The sequence below is a fragment of the Balaenoptera ricei genome, chromosome 21 (assembly GCF_028023285.1).
Source record: "Balaenoptera ricei isolate mBalRic1 chromosome 21, mBalRic1.hap2, whole genome shotgun sequence".
Lineage (NCBI taxonomy): Eukaryota > Metazoa > Chordata > Mammalia > Artiodactyla > Balaenopteridae > Balaenoptera > Balaenoptera ricei.
In genome coordinates this window covers 14,246,874-14,262,410 of record NC_082659.1, presented here as the reverse complement: position 1 = coordinate 14,262,410, position 15,537 = coordinate 14,246,874, and the positions used below count along the sequence as shown (strand labels likewise).

The 15,537-nt window shown below is 41.9% G+C and overlaps 1 protein-coding gene and 1 long non-coding RNA gene across 6 annotated transcripts in view; one reads left to right on the top strand and one right to left on the bottom strand.

The window, feature by feature from the left end:
* The window catches only part of TLR3 (toll like receptor 3), a 507,043-nt gene that overhangs the window by 417,024 nt on the left and 74,482 nt on the right, over nucleotides 1-15,537 (bottom strand). For 4 of the 5 annotated variants that reach the window (XM_059909533.1, XM_059909532.1, XM_059909529.1 and 1 more), the window contains exon 2: nucleotides 3,843-4,168. The exons of the other annotated variant lie outside the window; for it this stretch is intronic. The gene's annotated coding sequence lies outside the window, so the exon portion shown is untranslated. The remainder of the gene's footprint in view (nucleotides 1-3,842; nucleotides 4,169-15,537) is intronic. 5 annotated transcript variants of the gene reach the window in all.
* Nucleotides 670-14,532, top strand: LOC132356620 (uncharacterized). The gene is made up of 3 exons (XR_009499930.1): nucleotides 670-754; nucleotides 6,912-7,128; nucleotides 14,064-14,532. It is a non-coding gene; the product is annotated as an uncharacterized LOC132356620 (long non-coding RNA).

Below are 15,537 nucleotides of genomic sequence, written 5' to 3'. Positions count from 1 at the left end.
CACACCCTGTAAAACCCCCTCCTCTTGAATGTGGAGAGAACTGTGAGTATGGTAAGATAGTCACTCCTTGATTACATTGCTACATAAGACACCTAAGTAAAAGACTGGAGTGAGAGCCCCATGTTGGCCTTGAAGAAGAAAACTACCATGTGTGGAGAGGGCCATGCAGCAGGGAATGACAGGCAGCCTCTGGGAGCTGAGAGCCTCAGTCCTACAACCACAGGAACTGAATTCTGCCAACAAGCAATGAGCTTGGAAGAAGACCCTAAGCCTCATCTGACCACAGCCCTGACTGACACCTTGATTTCAGCCTGTGAGAGCCTGAGCACAGGACCCAGCTAAGTTGTGCCTGAACTCCTGATCCACAGAAATTGTGGTATAATAAATTTATATGTCTTAAGCTTCTGAGTTTGTGGTCACCTGTTATTCAGCAATAGAAAATTAATGCACTGGGTTACCTTCTTGCCCCTCAGGGATATAAATGTGACAATGCTACCAATCTGTGTGTGATAAACAGCCCACATCCTTGCTTCTCTGCCTTTTGGCTCCTCATACTCATGGCTCCCTCATGGTTTCTTCAGGACTTTCCTGCTTCATGTCTATGTGTCTTCTCTATTTATGCTCCCACTCATAAGTGAATGTCTCTCTCTGTCTCGTAAAAGCTGGGCAGACAAAACAATAGATGTCCTCAAAACGCCTTGCCTTACTGAAGCACCTTTGTAATGTCAACTAATCCTCACAACAACCCTTTGAGGTGAGTACCTTTTTTTTTTTTTTTTAATTTTTGGCCGGGCCGAGTGTCTTTCAGAATCTTAGTTCCCCGACCAGGGATTGAACCCGGGCCCTCAGCAGTGAAAGCAAGGAGTCTTAACCACTGGAAGGCCAGGGAAGTCCGAGCACCATTATTATTCTCATTTTTGTAAGAAATCGAGGTGTTAGGTGACTTAAGTGGGGAACCAGCCTCAAACCCAAGACGTCCTGCACTATGTCTTTTGCTCCTCTTCTGCACTGCTACTAACTTAAAATAACAGGAGAGTCTCATGAAGGCCACACAGATAGTGAAAACTCTACCCAGGAGAGTACTGATAACATATACTGCATTCTTTCCTCTTGAGACAAACCAAGGACAAGCCACTACGGAGCCATCATTCAGCTTCTCTAATTTTGCTGCTCTTGCTTCCCCAATAGTGCCTGAGTCAGGAAGACATAGGTATAAACATTTGTTGGCTCTACGACCATGGGCGAATTAGTTACCTCTGTGAGCTTCAGCTTTCTCAGCTGCAAAATGAAGCTATAGCAAGACTTACTCTGTAGTGCTTCCATATAGAAGCCCAGGAAATGGTAGTTGTTGCTGTTGGTGGTGGTTATTCATCAAGGGCAACTGCCACGTCTAACTCCTCTATGGTTTAACAACAATTAAGCAACCTCTAAGTACGGCTCACGTGAATAAGTTCCGTGGATGTCCATACTAGCTGGAGTTCCCATGAAAGAAAGAATTGGCTCTTTTTTATTTGGGAAATAATTTCTCAAGAATTTAAGAGCAGTCAGAAGTCCCTGTAGAAGTATACTAGGAATAGATTTGTTCAAGGCACAGGCCAATCCTACTTTTGGAACTCTCTGAGTGGGCCAGATCATCACCATCAGAAAATTTCCAGAAGGTTCAACATCATATGTAAACTATGTAGAATCAACCTGTAGAATTAAGGTTAAGATAAGAGCATGGGCTTCAGAGTGGCATCTACCTGGATTCAAATCTTGCCTCTGCCACTTATTCTCTGGGCTTGCCTCAGTAAGTAGTTAACTTCTCTGTGTCTTGGATTCCTCATAAATAAAAGGAGGATATTAAATGTTTCCTCCATGGTGTTACGGAGAGTATTAAATGAGTTAGTATATATCTGTAGGGTTTAGAACAGTGCCTGGATGTGGTAAACTATCAGTCAACTTTAATGTTTGTAAATTCAACCAAAATTTATTGAATTTCTACTATATACCAGGCACTGTGCCGAGCACTGTGAATACAAATGACAAGAAAGGAAGAAGAAAAAAATTAATGTTTATTGAGTTTTCATGAATAAATCACTCTGATAGGTGTTTCACATACATTATCCTAATTAGTTTTTAATTAGTAACCTTATTAGGTAGATATTATTTGCCCTGTTTTTTAAGTGAGGAACACAGGTAAGGAGAGATTAACCATGTTTCTTAAGGTCACAGAGTTCGTAAGTGGTAAAACAGGGATTCGAAGCCAAGACTAGGTTCAATCCTGCTTTTGCTATAGATAAGACATATCCCTGTCCTTGAAGAATATATATATACAAAGTAGAGATATTTACCTAGAGGAATGAGGAATTCCTTGGGGTGTCAGAGAAATGACATTTGAAAGATGAGTAAGATTTCTCCAGAAGAAGGGCATTTGGGGGGTGGAAAGGGAAAGGAGTAAAATATCCACAGATTGAGAGGCACAAAAAAATGTCTGAAGTACTGGAGGACCAGCAAAGAAAATGACCAAGAATGCTGTCTCCGTGAATGGGAACTTGGGTGACAGTCCAACAGTCATCCCACACAGCGTGTTGCTACTTGCAGTGATGCCAGGAATTCATCTCTGCTTACAACATCAGTGGTTTCTAACTGTAAGTGCTAAACTGCTTTGCGTCACTGCCTCTTCCCAGCAGCCCAAACATAGGCCTACCTAAGCTGCGCGCATCTTTAAGGTATTTCTGCTGTCCTCCTTGGCTGCTGGCCCCCACCTCAATTTATGTTACAGCATTTACTCCTCTCATTGTGTCTCGATCATTCTGCAACAGCTTCTAGAGCTGCTTCATCAGTTCCATCTGCTTGAGAACATATATTTTCCCAAGATTTTTCAACCCTGACTCCATTCCAGGCAAAATGAATCGTCTGCATTGTTACTAGGCTATTTCCTACAGACCTCTCTTAGAACCATTATTATGTTGTAATGACTGTCTATGTGCCTCTTTTCCCTCAAGTGAATTCCTTAGAGCAAGCAACGGGTCTGTTCATCTCCAATGTCTAGTCCAGGGCCTAACACATAAACATTTGATAAATAAATGAACAAATGCATAAATGAATGATAACACAAAGGCCCTTGCCAGACACTTAAGAACCTGCATCTGATGGATCCACCCATCCTATCCAATATTCCCTTCCAATAACCCTAACAAGACAAATTTTAGGCTGGTCATCTTGTTACTCAGTCTTTCCCCTACCACTCTAACCATTATCCAAGCTCCCCACTGCCTCTTCCTTTACCTTCAATCATACAAGATGCTTTTTTCCACCTACACAGTTTTGCTAATCTTTACCAGCCTGCAAAGACAAATCCTCTCTTCTCTGCCAACTAAGATCAAACATTTTCCTCACGATGTGCAAAACATTCAGGTATCCTTCCCTATTTCCCATCCCTAAGATTGTTTTTCAGAATTTTCTTTAACTTTTGAAACCTCTAACACTCCTTCGACCCGTTTATCACCCTGAAGTTATTTTATACAAGCGTATTTGTCTTCTCAAAGCCAGGGAGTGTCATTTCTTGTCACATTTTTTTCTGTCATTACCCAATGCTAGACATATAGAAGTTTTTTAAATAAATGAATAAGCGAGAAGCTGGTAGATTCAGAATGGCTACTTAATGGCTAATCTAACACAGTACTATCCAAAAATATTTCTAGTAGGAATAATAAATCATTATTTCTATTATCATTAAGTATGATATATGGACAGGGAATTTTATGAGGAACCTGGCTAATTCTCCTCTGCTTCGAGAACTGAAATATAACTGACCTTTGCCACGTGTAAGGATTTTCAGGGGATATGATGCAACATACCTAGATTCAAGACTACGCAACTGTTCCATGGTCGGATCTTGCTGGTTGGAGGACTCGACGTCTGCTCCTTTAGCAAACAGGCTCCAGAGCCTGTAGATTTGATCCGCACTCCTGGGTCCAGCTCACAACGTACGTGTGCTTCAGCCCTCACTCTGACCCCTGAAGCTCTGGCAGACAGCCACACCGTTTCCATCCAAATCTCATCTGGAATGAGCAGCCCCATCTTCTTTGCCAGAATAGGCTTTAGCCCTAAACCAAGTTAGGGCAGCTGTTCGCCAAACTCAGAGATGACGCTTGATTCTAACGATCAATATGGAGCCGAGCCACTGAGGAGAAAATGACAGAATGGAAAATAATGATGCTCAATTTCCAGAGCAACTGCCATAATATATTTTTAAAGGATCTATCTAGTTGACTCTGGCCTGTAGGGCTTCAATAAAACTTATCTTCGTTTATATTCTTTTTACATTTGTGGAAAGAATGTAAACGGAATATTTACAAAAGCTTCTTTTAACAAAATTAAGTTGAAAATCTTGGAATTAAGGAAATTTTAAACAGTTTTAACACAAATAGAAAGAAGATGGAAAGAAAACAGAAAGGAAAGGAATGCTTTACAATTCTCCTTTCTCAATTATTCATTGGTTCCTTCTAAATGTCTAAAACTTCAAAACATCAAAATGTAAACTGATTATCTGGCCCAAACTGGTCAAATCTCGCTCTCAGGTTGCTTTAACCCGAGATAAAAAGAAGGTCACAATCAATGGCAGAAGACTACAACCTGGCTCTTGTCCCCACAATTGTGTAGTAATGCCAATTTCCCTGTTCTTCCCAGGAGTAGTAGCTCACATATCCTCCACGATGCCATCTTTCATAGTCTAGTTCCTAGAACTATTTACACCAAAAATGACAGCTTCTGCTCCTGTAACATGACGAAGTCAAAATCGCCAGTGCCCAGAAAAGCTGCCATCACTCCTGCCTATGCCCACTGAAGTCACTGATCCCCATAACAGTTCCAAGGAAAGTGGGCAATAAGGCTGCACCAAGTCTGCAATATGCTCCCTCCCAGAGGCAATGATATTGCTGCTAATGTCTACTTATGTTCTTGGGCCACCAATCCCCAGCAGCTGGCCATGCCCAGTGCTGAGGGTGCTACTGGCTAAGGAAGTTGACCTCTGAAGCTACCAGTTTGGTGGCACTAGTGTAACTGGCAGTATGTGTGCTTAAATCACATCAATATTTTCATGAAACCGCTCTTTCTCGTTCTTATAACTTCTCGCCTTAGGGCTTTGAAACAGTGATGTGGCTGATCTGGAATGATAACTACTGGGTACAACACCCCTGCCCTTTTAAACCAGTCTATGGACTTGCACCAGCGTCTGAGTATTTATCAACCTCTTATTCTCTCTTCCCTGGGATCAGATTCTTCAGAAGGGGTTACTCATGCAACTACTCTTCATTTAAAAATCCACTTAGTACCCGGTCAGCTCACAAGTCCTTAACATATGCCCAGATAATCTTGAATTCCAGGACCTGCCTGCTGCAAATATGTATTTTCTTTTATTGAGAGTATTTACGTCAAAGACAATAAGAAATGGTCTTACCTTTGTTTATACCAAGTGGTGGACAAACCTAGAAGTTCAAAACTTAAGTTGCTATCAGCTCAATTTTGAGTACTTGGTAGTTTTGTTTTTCTTTGTTTTCTTTTGTTGTGTCTCTAGAAGTAACCTCATTACCTTCTTTAAATAAGTGAAAATCTGTGTCCTAATTCTAAGAGAACCCCTCAAAACGTTAACAGGAGATGGTAAAATACTTAATATCAAGAAAAGAAGTTCCGAGTTCCTAACAATTCATTTAAAACTGCAGTAATCAACTGAATTTGCATTTCATAACTGGTATCACAATGTAAGGATCTTAAGACTCCCTTTGACAATTCTGTGATAAAGAGAGCTTTTCTAACTTGAGGACCCCAGTGAAAGACCCAGAAGAAAACCTACTTCTGAGGGTTCTGAATGCCCTGGCTGCTACTGCTCTGGCCTCCCCATCACAGCTGGATGACCAGGAAATATGAAAGCTCTCAGACAGACTAATTCTGTGTCATCTATTTTAAACTGCTTTGTAAAATGAAATCAGACGTGCCTGCAATTCTAGGAATGCCTGCTAAGCCTCCTACCAACCTCTCAAGTCAATCACCATCCCATCCACCTTCAAAAAATATTTAGCTAAAAGGATATATTGCTTCCAATGAGGTCCTGTGTTATTTAAAAGTACACTGTAAAACTGGGGCTGGGGGTGTGCTACATTTAACCCATGAAAGAGTGAGAGAGAAAACAGGGCATTTTCCTAGGACAAAGGAGCATGTCTCCACTAAATAGATGAACACGTAGCATATGAATGGCAGGCAGTCTTTCAGTAGTTTCTCTGTGATACCCACAGATGCAACTTTTTCATTTTCATGTTGGCTTCTTTTAAATGCCATGATGCCAGGTAAATGTACAATTCATTATTTATGTTTCACTTGCAGACTAGCATAATGTTCAAAGTATTTCACTGATATTTTTAGGCAGCACACTATCTTAAGAAATACATAATCAACTAACATTTTTCAATTTTTGACACATCTCAAAATAGCTTTTAAATCATTTCATGGTTTCATTTTCAGGAAGTTTGTAATCCGTGGTAGGTCAATTTGCTAGTTGGAGAATGGAACTTAAGGATATACAAATCAAAGGATTCAGCTGTCATATTAGCAAGCTGGCTTCAACCCATGTCACGCCCTCAGACCACAGCCATGAGCCCAGCCAACCACCTAAAGTATGCAGGACCCTAGTTATAGGGAAATTAGATGAGAACGTACATACAGAACAGCAAAAACTCATAACTGTTGGTAGAAAACTCCCCAAAGCCCATGACTTCTTGAAAGGAATTCATTTTTGCACCTAAAGAAATGCATAATTTGTATCTACACCTTTCAATTTTCTGAGAATATAGATGGCCCCAAGAATGTTGCTACCTTTCACTGTCCTGAGAACAGAAAACATAAACCAGTTTCATGTGCTGATTAACTTTCAGGCAATCAGCTCCAAGAAGATAATAGCACTCCTTAACTGTAGGAATTCAGAAAACCTTCAAAGAAGACTACCAACTCCAGCTGAGTATCACAGTGGAGATTTATCAAAAGCATGAAAGAACTCCAGTTGCCTCGCTGACCATCTTTTGTTAGCTGACTAATTTACATGTGAATTATGGATCCAGTCTCTTCGAAGATTCAAGTTAACTTTTTTGTGTGGTAAGAACACTTAATATGAGATCTACCCTCTTAGCAAATTTTTAAGTGTACAGTACAGTATTGCTAGCTACAGGCACAGTGTTGTACAGCAGATCTAGAACTTATTCACCTTGCATAACTGAAATTTTATACCCACTGAACAGCAGTTCCTCATTTCCTCCTCCCCCCAGGCCCCTGTTTCTGTTTCTGAGTTTCTATGAGTTTGACTATTTTAGATACCTCATCTAAGTGACATTATGAAGTATTTGTCCTTTCGTGACTGGCTCATTTCACTTAACATAATGTCCTCCAAGTTCATCCAGGTTGTCACATATGGCAGGATTTCCTTATTTTTCAAGGCTGAATAATATTCTACTGTGTGTATATACCACATTTTCTTTATCCATTCACCTGTCAATGAACATTTAGGTTGTTTCCATATCTCGGCTATTGTGAATAATGCTGCAGTAATCATGGAAGTGCATATATCTCTGTAAGACCCTGATTTCAATTATTTGGGCTACAAACCCAGAAGTCAGATTGCTGGATCACATGGTAATTCTATTTTAAAATTTTTGAGGAACCACCATACTATTTTCCATAGTGGCTGCAGCATTTTCCATTCCCACCAACAGTGTTCAAGGGTTCCAATTTCTCCACATTCTCTCCAACGTTTCTTATCTTTTGGTTTTTTGATAACAGTCAACTATTTGATAGTAAGTCAACTTTTGATAGTAAGTTATAAAGATTTAAAGGCTTTCTTATGTTCTCTCTGTTATTTAAAAAAGGTGAAGTAGGAACACTAACTGTGCTATTGGAGCTGTGTATTCAACAAACATTTATTGAGCACTTATGTTCTGTCAGACATTATATCAGGTACAGGAAATGGAAAGTGAGTAAGACTGACCTCACCCTTAAGAAGCTTAATGTCTTTAGACCCCTGCATTGCAATAGTATGAAGTATGATGTGTATGTGGAAAGCAGTGGCTTTATCTCTCCCAGAGAGGACACTAATAAGTGATTGCAGTATGGTTTGTTATGTGCTACGCTAGGGGAATGCACATGGGCCTATGCACAGAAACCATACCGGAGACTGGGGCTGGAGGGTGGCCAGGGAATACTGCTCAGAGAAAGTAACACTGGAGCTGCGAGTCGAAGGCTCTGTGGAGCAGGCTAAATGGGCCGTGAAGATGGAAACCACGATATCACCTGTGTTATGATGAAGCTGATTAGAGTCAGAGATTGGGTTTGTAGTCAAGTGAGCCTGCTGATACTGTCTGCCCCCCACCCCATCCCACCCCGTTCTGGGCACTGCCAGTGCTCCAGGGGGAATTTGGGGTCTGCAGAACAGGACTACTACCTCACACTGGAAAGCAGAGGGAAGAAAAGGCACAGAATCCCCCATCCTTAGAGTAACTCCACCCAATTAAGAAATGTGGACCAACGGCTTTCAAATACCAGTTAGGAAACAGGAAGAGGAAGGGGTGGGGTGAGAAGCCAAGTAGAGAATCTCTCCAAGTGAAAATAAGAAGAGTAGAAACTAAATGCTCCTCTCCACCACCGCCATCATCTCTCACTTAGATTCATGTATTAGTTTCTTAACTAGTCTCCCTCCTTTCACTATAATCCATGCTCCACTCAGTAGTTCAAATAATATTTTTTATTGTGGTAAAATACACAGAATGCTATGTGTCACATAATGAATTGTGTCCCCCCAGAATTTACACGTTGAAACTCTAACCCCTAATGTGACTGTATGTGGAGTGAGGGGGTAATTAAGGTTAAATGAGGTCATAAGGGTGGGAACCTAATCTGATAGGATTAGCGTCCTTATAAGAGGAAACACCAGAGAGCAGCCTGCTCACCCTCTCTCCAAGCGCAGGGCGTAAAGGCCATGCGAGCTCACAGTAGCAAGGCAGCCATCTGCAACTCAAGGGGACAGCACCAGACATCAACCCTGTTGGAACCTTGATCTTAAATTTCCCAGCCTCCAGAATCATGAGAAAATTAATTTCTGTTGCTTAAACCACCCAGTCTGTGGTATTCTGATATGGCGGCCCAAGCTAACACACACAGCATAAAACTTACCACTTTAACCATTTTAAAGTATGCAATTCAGTGGCATTAAGCTCATTCTCAATGTTGTACAACCATCACCGCTGTCTACTTCCAGAATCTTTTCATCACCCCCAAAAGGAAATCCTGCACCCATGAAATAGTCGCTCCCCATTTCCCACACTCTCCAGCCCCAGCAATAACTAATCTGCTTTCTGTCTCTATGGACTTGCCTATTCTGAATATTCATACCCATGGAATCAAACAACATGTGGGGAGCGCTCATTATTCAGGGTGGCTGAGGGGAGGAGGGGAAGACAACACTCAGGTCTGAGCCTTGAATAACAATCCCGGGGGAGCTCTTCACCAGAACAGAAGGGAGAGGAAGGGAAAGAAGCAAAAGATTCGAATTTTGGTAAAGTCGAGCCTGAGTTTCTCTGAGGGAAAAAGTTAAGAGACATTTCAATATTTCAATATATGGATCTTGCATCCAGTAAAAAAAAAAAAAAAAAAAAGGAATAATGGGATATATATTTGACTGGGAAGACAGGCTTTAATTTTTAAGTAAAAAAGCCATGGGTTTTCACGAAACCACCCAGTGAAATTCCAGAACACGGGATGAGCCCGGGAATCATTGACATTTAAGAGGCAATTATCGAAGAGGCCTTTGAAGGAACTAAGGGGCTTTCAGTGATGTATGTCAGAGAATATCCAGAAGATTCTGGTATGACAGGGTCTGGACACCTCGGCCCAGAGTCTTTGCTGAGTTTGGTTTTCATTTGTACCTCGAGCATCCAATTCTATGTCTAAAACTTAGTGAATTCATTATTCTAGGGGAGCAGCAAATGTATGTTCTTTGCAGATGCCTTTCCAGTAGAGAGAAGGCTTTCCTCCAACTGCTACCACTTGCCAGGACTTGGAACCTAAAATGCTCATTTCCTTCCCAGTGTCACCAGAAAACTGGGAAAAACAGAGCAGAAGTACTAATTTGCCTCCACTCCTGAATGTGTCTCCCACACAAGAGGAGGCTGAGCCCAGTATTCTAGAATAGGAATAACATTTTCCAGATAATATAAACATGGACTATATAAAGTAATTACTCATTAGTTATTATCCCCATTTTTCATCTTAAGTTTTAAAGAATTTAAAAAAAGAAAACGAGAGCCCACTAAGATGACTATATATGGGACCCAGTGCTCTCTTGACTAAACTGATATACTAAGTACAGAACACACACATTTTATTTATTAGGATACCAGCCATAGAGCCCAGCAGTGAAGCAGGTGGAAACGCTCAGGGACATGGCCAAGGCGTCTGTGATAGATTAAATTTTAGCATTAGTGCTTCGCTTTAAACCTTCTGAGTGACTAAACCCAGGCCAGGCATCCAGCCATCCAAATCTAGAGCTCCCTGTACGTTTCCCCAGGGATTCCACACACTCCGTTCTCATCTGAAATGTTTTTATAGTGATGATAAACCGACTCCAAACAGAAAAGCCCTAAAACACATGGTCTCTGTTACCGAAGAATGGGTTCCGACGTGTTTCTATTATCACTACGCATCCTGGCTCTTCTGATCGCTTGCAAATGTTGTGGAAAATGTGAAGGTACATCTAGATAGAACCTGAGGGCAATTAACCCTACCAAGTAAAATACCATTCGACTGAAGATTAGGTCTTTGATTTTCCAAGACACGTTTAGGCAGGAATTTCTAGGATCCTGATAACAGCAATAACAGGCTGCAGTGAGTGAGGGCAACTCCAGCTTTCTGAGGAGTCCTTTTCCGCTGGGATTTGTGACGCCACTTTGGTCCCCAGGGAAAATGACCTGCTGGCTCTTCGAAGACCTCAAACTATGGCACCAAACAGTCTGTAGAGGTTGTTAGAAGGGCTCTGGGGTCAATAAACCTTAGCAAATGTGCACTGAGGCAACATGAAATAGCAGAAGAATCAGGAAGTGGCAGAAAGGGGCAGATCTAGGTTTGAATCCAGCTCTGCCACTTACCAGGTGTAAGATCTTGGGCAGATTCCTTATCTTCTCACAGGCCCTGTATCCTAGGATAGTAATATCTATTCTGCAGGGTTGTCTTAAGAATTAGAAATAACTAGCATGTTAAATGCTTAGCACAATGCCTGACACCCCATAGTAGTTCTCCTGATCAAGATCACTTTAGCAGAATCAGAAACAGGTAAGTAGTCCACAGAGAAAGAAGCACCTTTCTCAACCTGCCAGTGGCAGGAAGCAACCTGCCTTCACTCAGCTTGAAGTCCACCCAGAAGACAATCTAGTAAGGATAGAAATGCCCCAGATAAGCTGCTTCAATGGGAAAACATGTTAAAATCTCCCCTACTCTGACCAACTCTCTCTCTCTCTGACCCTGCAATTTGCAAAGGCACTAGCACTAAAATGGCAGCCATCAGCAGTAACAGAAGAGACACCCCTATTTGCTGCTCATTCTCCAAGGCCTCAGTTTATGTTTCCAGCATACTGATGAGTCCCTTGATTGCTATTAGTTAATTCAGTAAAAACGGTGGGAAAAAGTGACATTTCAGAGGGGAATACAAATGAACTTGAGCTGAACCATCGCATTGTCCCAAGGAGTGTGACGACGTGGGAATGAAACAATATAGGCTCCTGACAGCACTGAGGGCAGACACAAAGCATGGAATTCAGTGTGGCTAATTCCCCAGAAGGCATTTCACAAGGGCCCAAATCCTCCAAAGCATGAAAATCACACAGGCTCTTACCGAAGAGGAAGTCGGGCACAATGCATGGAAGGGCTTGGGAGCTCTGGCTGGCTGCCCGGGGCCCTGGAAAAGTTGGTTTGTGAAGCCAAACCAGCAAGGACCTGCAAAGACAGCAACAGCAAGGTAGACTTGGGGAAGCTGCAACCGAAAACAACGGGCGTAACAGCGACTGTCAATGAAGGTGCTTCTTGGCAGGACAATTGTAGAAGGAAGAATTGAGAAGGAGGAATGAGCTTCCCCCACCCAACCAACTCCAATCAAGACCAAAACCTGTTTCAACCTATCAGTAATTACTGACCACCTCCTCAGGGCCCAGCACTGGATGGTAGTTATGGTAAATTCCAAAGAAATAAGACCCCTTACCTGGAGGAGCCTATTGTCTGGTTGGAAACGCAAAAACAGCTCTCATGAAAAAGTCATCCTTGTAAGATTATGTGCCTCTCAAAATCCAGATCCATGCCTTGTCACTGTTTAGCCCCAGCACCCATCCCATTGCCAGCTGCTTGATTATACTGGAGAACAGCTAAATTCAAACTTGAGATATATTGACAAGAAATAAGAGTTAAGTAGAGAAAAAGTGTGATGTAGATACTGGTGGCCAATCGAGTCTTCCCAGAAAATGTGGAAAGAGAGTGGGATGCGATACACAAAAGAGAACGTTCCAGAAAGGATGAACCACACATATAAAGACACAGTATAAGAAATTATAATCCTATGTGTTGATTTGAATTACATTTTCTTAATGTGTGGTCCACAGACCACCCACAACAGATTTTGGCCCCAGCAACTGAATTCATATCTCTGGAGAGTGGAGCCCAGCAATTTGCATCTCTAATAAGCACCTAGGCTCTCCTAATGCGCATCAAAATTCGGAACCACTGGCTAAGGGATCTCAGACTTAAACAAACACACACTCCTCCTGTAAAGACAGAAAGGAAGGGAAGTAGGGGAGGAAGAAGAGATGAAGGTAGGAAGGGAGGGAGGGAGAAAAACATTTTTGACTATAGAAAACAGCTTGGGAAGGGGAGTCAGCCCACCAGGCAGGCGCCACAGTGACTGTGTGTGATCAGGGACCGAGTCTGAACAGCATCCACGGCTTGCGTCAAATGATAAAAGGCCTTCGTTAACAGAGCTTGGCTCTGTCCTAGGGGCAGGGAAGTGCTATTGTAGGTTCCTATCCAAGAGAAAGACAGGATTTCAATCTGGCAGTAGACCATGAGGTAGAAAGAGTAGGAGAGATTTTTTTTGGCAAGGAGGCAGTCTCAGAACTCTTGCCACTGTCAAAAGGTGAAGCCACTGAGTGCCTGAAACAGGCAGGGAGAATTTTAGATGAAGAGAACTAGGTAGTCTGTTTTACTGCTAACACACCTCAATTTAGGGGAAGTCCATCCACCCTCAGAAGAAAAGGATCTGTCCTCTTCAAGACCTCTACTTCCACCTCTCGTGTCAAAGCTGCTTCCTCCACATTCCACGTGGTTCTTCAGCATCTACTTTTCTCTGACTTCAGCAAATATTGCTAAGCTTCCCATCTTTTTAAAAAAAAGTTCTTTCTCTTGACCTGCACCACCCCCCAGCTGACCATCCTCAGTCTCCCCTTTCCTTTCATTATCGAATTCCTTAAAAAATAGTCCATCTTCACCTGTCCTCCCATTGTTCTTCAAACCACAGCAGTCTGCTTCTGTCCTCACCATTTTTTAAATTTTTATTTCTAGTTTTCATTTTATATTGGAGTATAATTGATTAACAGTGTTGTGTTATAGCTTCAGGTGTACAGCAAAGTGATTCACTGTTCTCAGACCTAGAACATCTCAATTACCAAATCTAATAGGCACTCTGACAACTTTCATTTCACCTCCCAATAATATTTGCCTTCTCTCCTTGAACTCTTCTCATTTGTCTTCCATGCCACCACTTTCACAGTTTCCTTTAAACACTTTGTAAGAGGAAGAGCATCTTCTTCTCCTATGATCCTCCTATTCTCCTGCCCATTAAATGCCCCTGTTTCTGCTGTTCCTCAGAGCGTAATCATTAATCATCTTCTTTTGTTGCCTTGATCACCTAATCTCCTTGGGTGATTTCATCCTGTTACTATTGCTATGCCACAAATTATTTTAAAATTTAGAAGCTTAAAGCAACCATTTTATTACGTTCACAGACTGTGCTGGCCAACAGCTTGGAAAGGGTCCAGTGCGGAGGACTCTCCTCAGCTGCCGATGTCTGAAGCCTGAGCTGAGGGGACTTGGAAGCTTGAGTGACTTAAGGGCTAGGGACTGGAAGGAGGAATCTTTACTCACATGTCTGGGGTCTGGTTTGGGGCTACGGATAGTAGTACTGACATGTGACCTCTCCATGCGCTTGGGCTTCCTTACAGCATGGAACCTCAGACCTCTTACATGGGAGCTGAGGGCTTCAGGCACAAGTATTACAGTCAACAAGGCAGCAGTTAGATCACCCTTTCTGACCTAGCCTCAGAAGTCAAACAATGTCACTTCAACCACATTTTACTGGTAACATGAGTCACATACAACTACCCAAGTTCAAGAGGAGGGAACAACAACTCCATCTCTCAAAATGAGGAATGTCAAAGAAACTGCAACCAATTTTTTTTAAAAAACCTCTAGCACTCATAGGTACAGATTCTACTATAGTTCCAAAATATTCAAGTTCAGATCTCTAGATTAATATATCTAATTGCTCTAAATTTATATATCCAGTTGCTTACTACACTACTAGCACTAATAATGGCAAAGGATTATACACACATAGCATGTGCCAGACACAGTTCTGAGAATTTTGTACTTATTAACTCATATAAACCTCACAAGAACTCTAGGAGGCAAGTACTATTATTATCATCATTTTAACAAAAATGTTAATCTTGCCTAAGTTCACATAACAAGTACAATGGAACTAAGGCAGTCTGGCTCCAAATTGTAGTCTTATAACCAGTACACTAAACAGCACACATATTCTACAGGTATTTCAAACCCAGCATGACAAAAACTGTGCTTCAATCCACCACTCCCTCATTAAAACAAAAATGCCTTTCTGTCCTTCTTGTATATTTTCTCCTTGTTAATAATTCCACCATTCATGTAACACGCAACGAAGTCTGGGAGCCATTGCCTAGCCTCTCCCTAATCCCCCATGTGAGAACTGTCCCCAGACTGTGTCAATGAACCTACTTAAGGGCCTCATAGCTGCCACTCTTCTTCATCCCCACTACCCAAATCGACATCTTCCCCTGGATTATTGCCGTTAAGTTTTAACTGGATTCCTTGCTTCCTATCTCCTGCAATTGTGATTCATCCCTCCCACCTCCCAGAACGATGATAATAAAATGCAAATTTGATTATTATACATGTTGCTTAAAACTCTTCCAAAGCTCCCAATAGAATAAAGTCAAAATGCTAGTGTAACACACAAAATTCCCTCTGATCTGGCTTCTGACTGCTATGACCCTGGCCTCCTGTTCCTACCTAATGGGCTAAACTCTGTCCATACCAGTCACTTGCTATTTCCTAATTTGCCACCTGTTTCTTGCTTCCCTGCCACCACACATCCTCTACAGCTCCTTCTGCCTTGAACATCTTCCTTCCTGTTCCCTTTCCAATCCCCAATCACCTGGA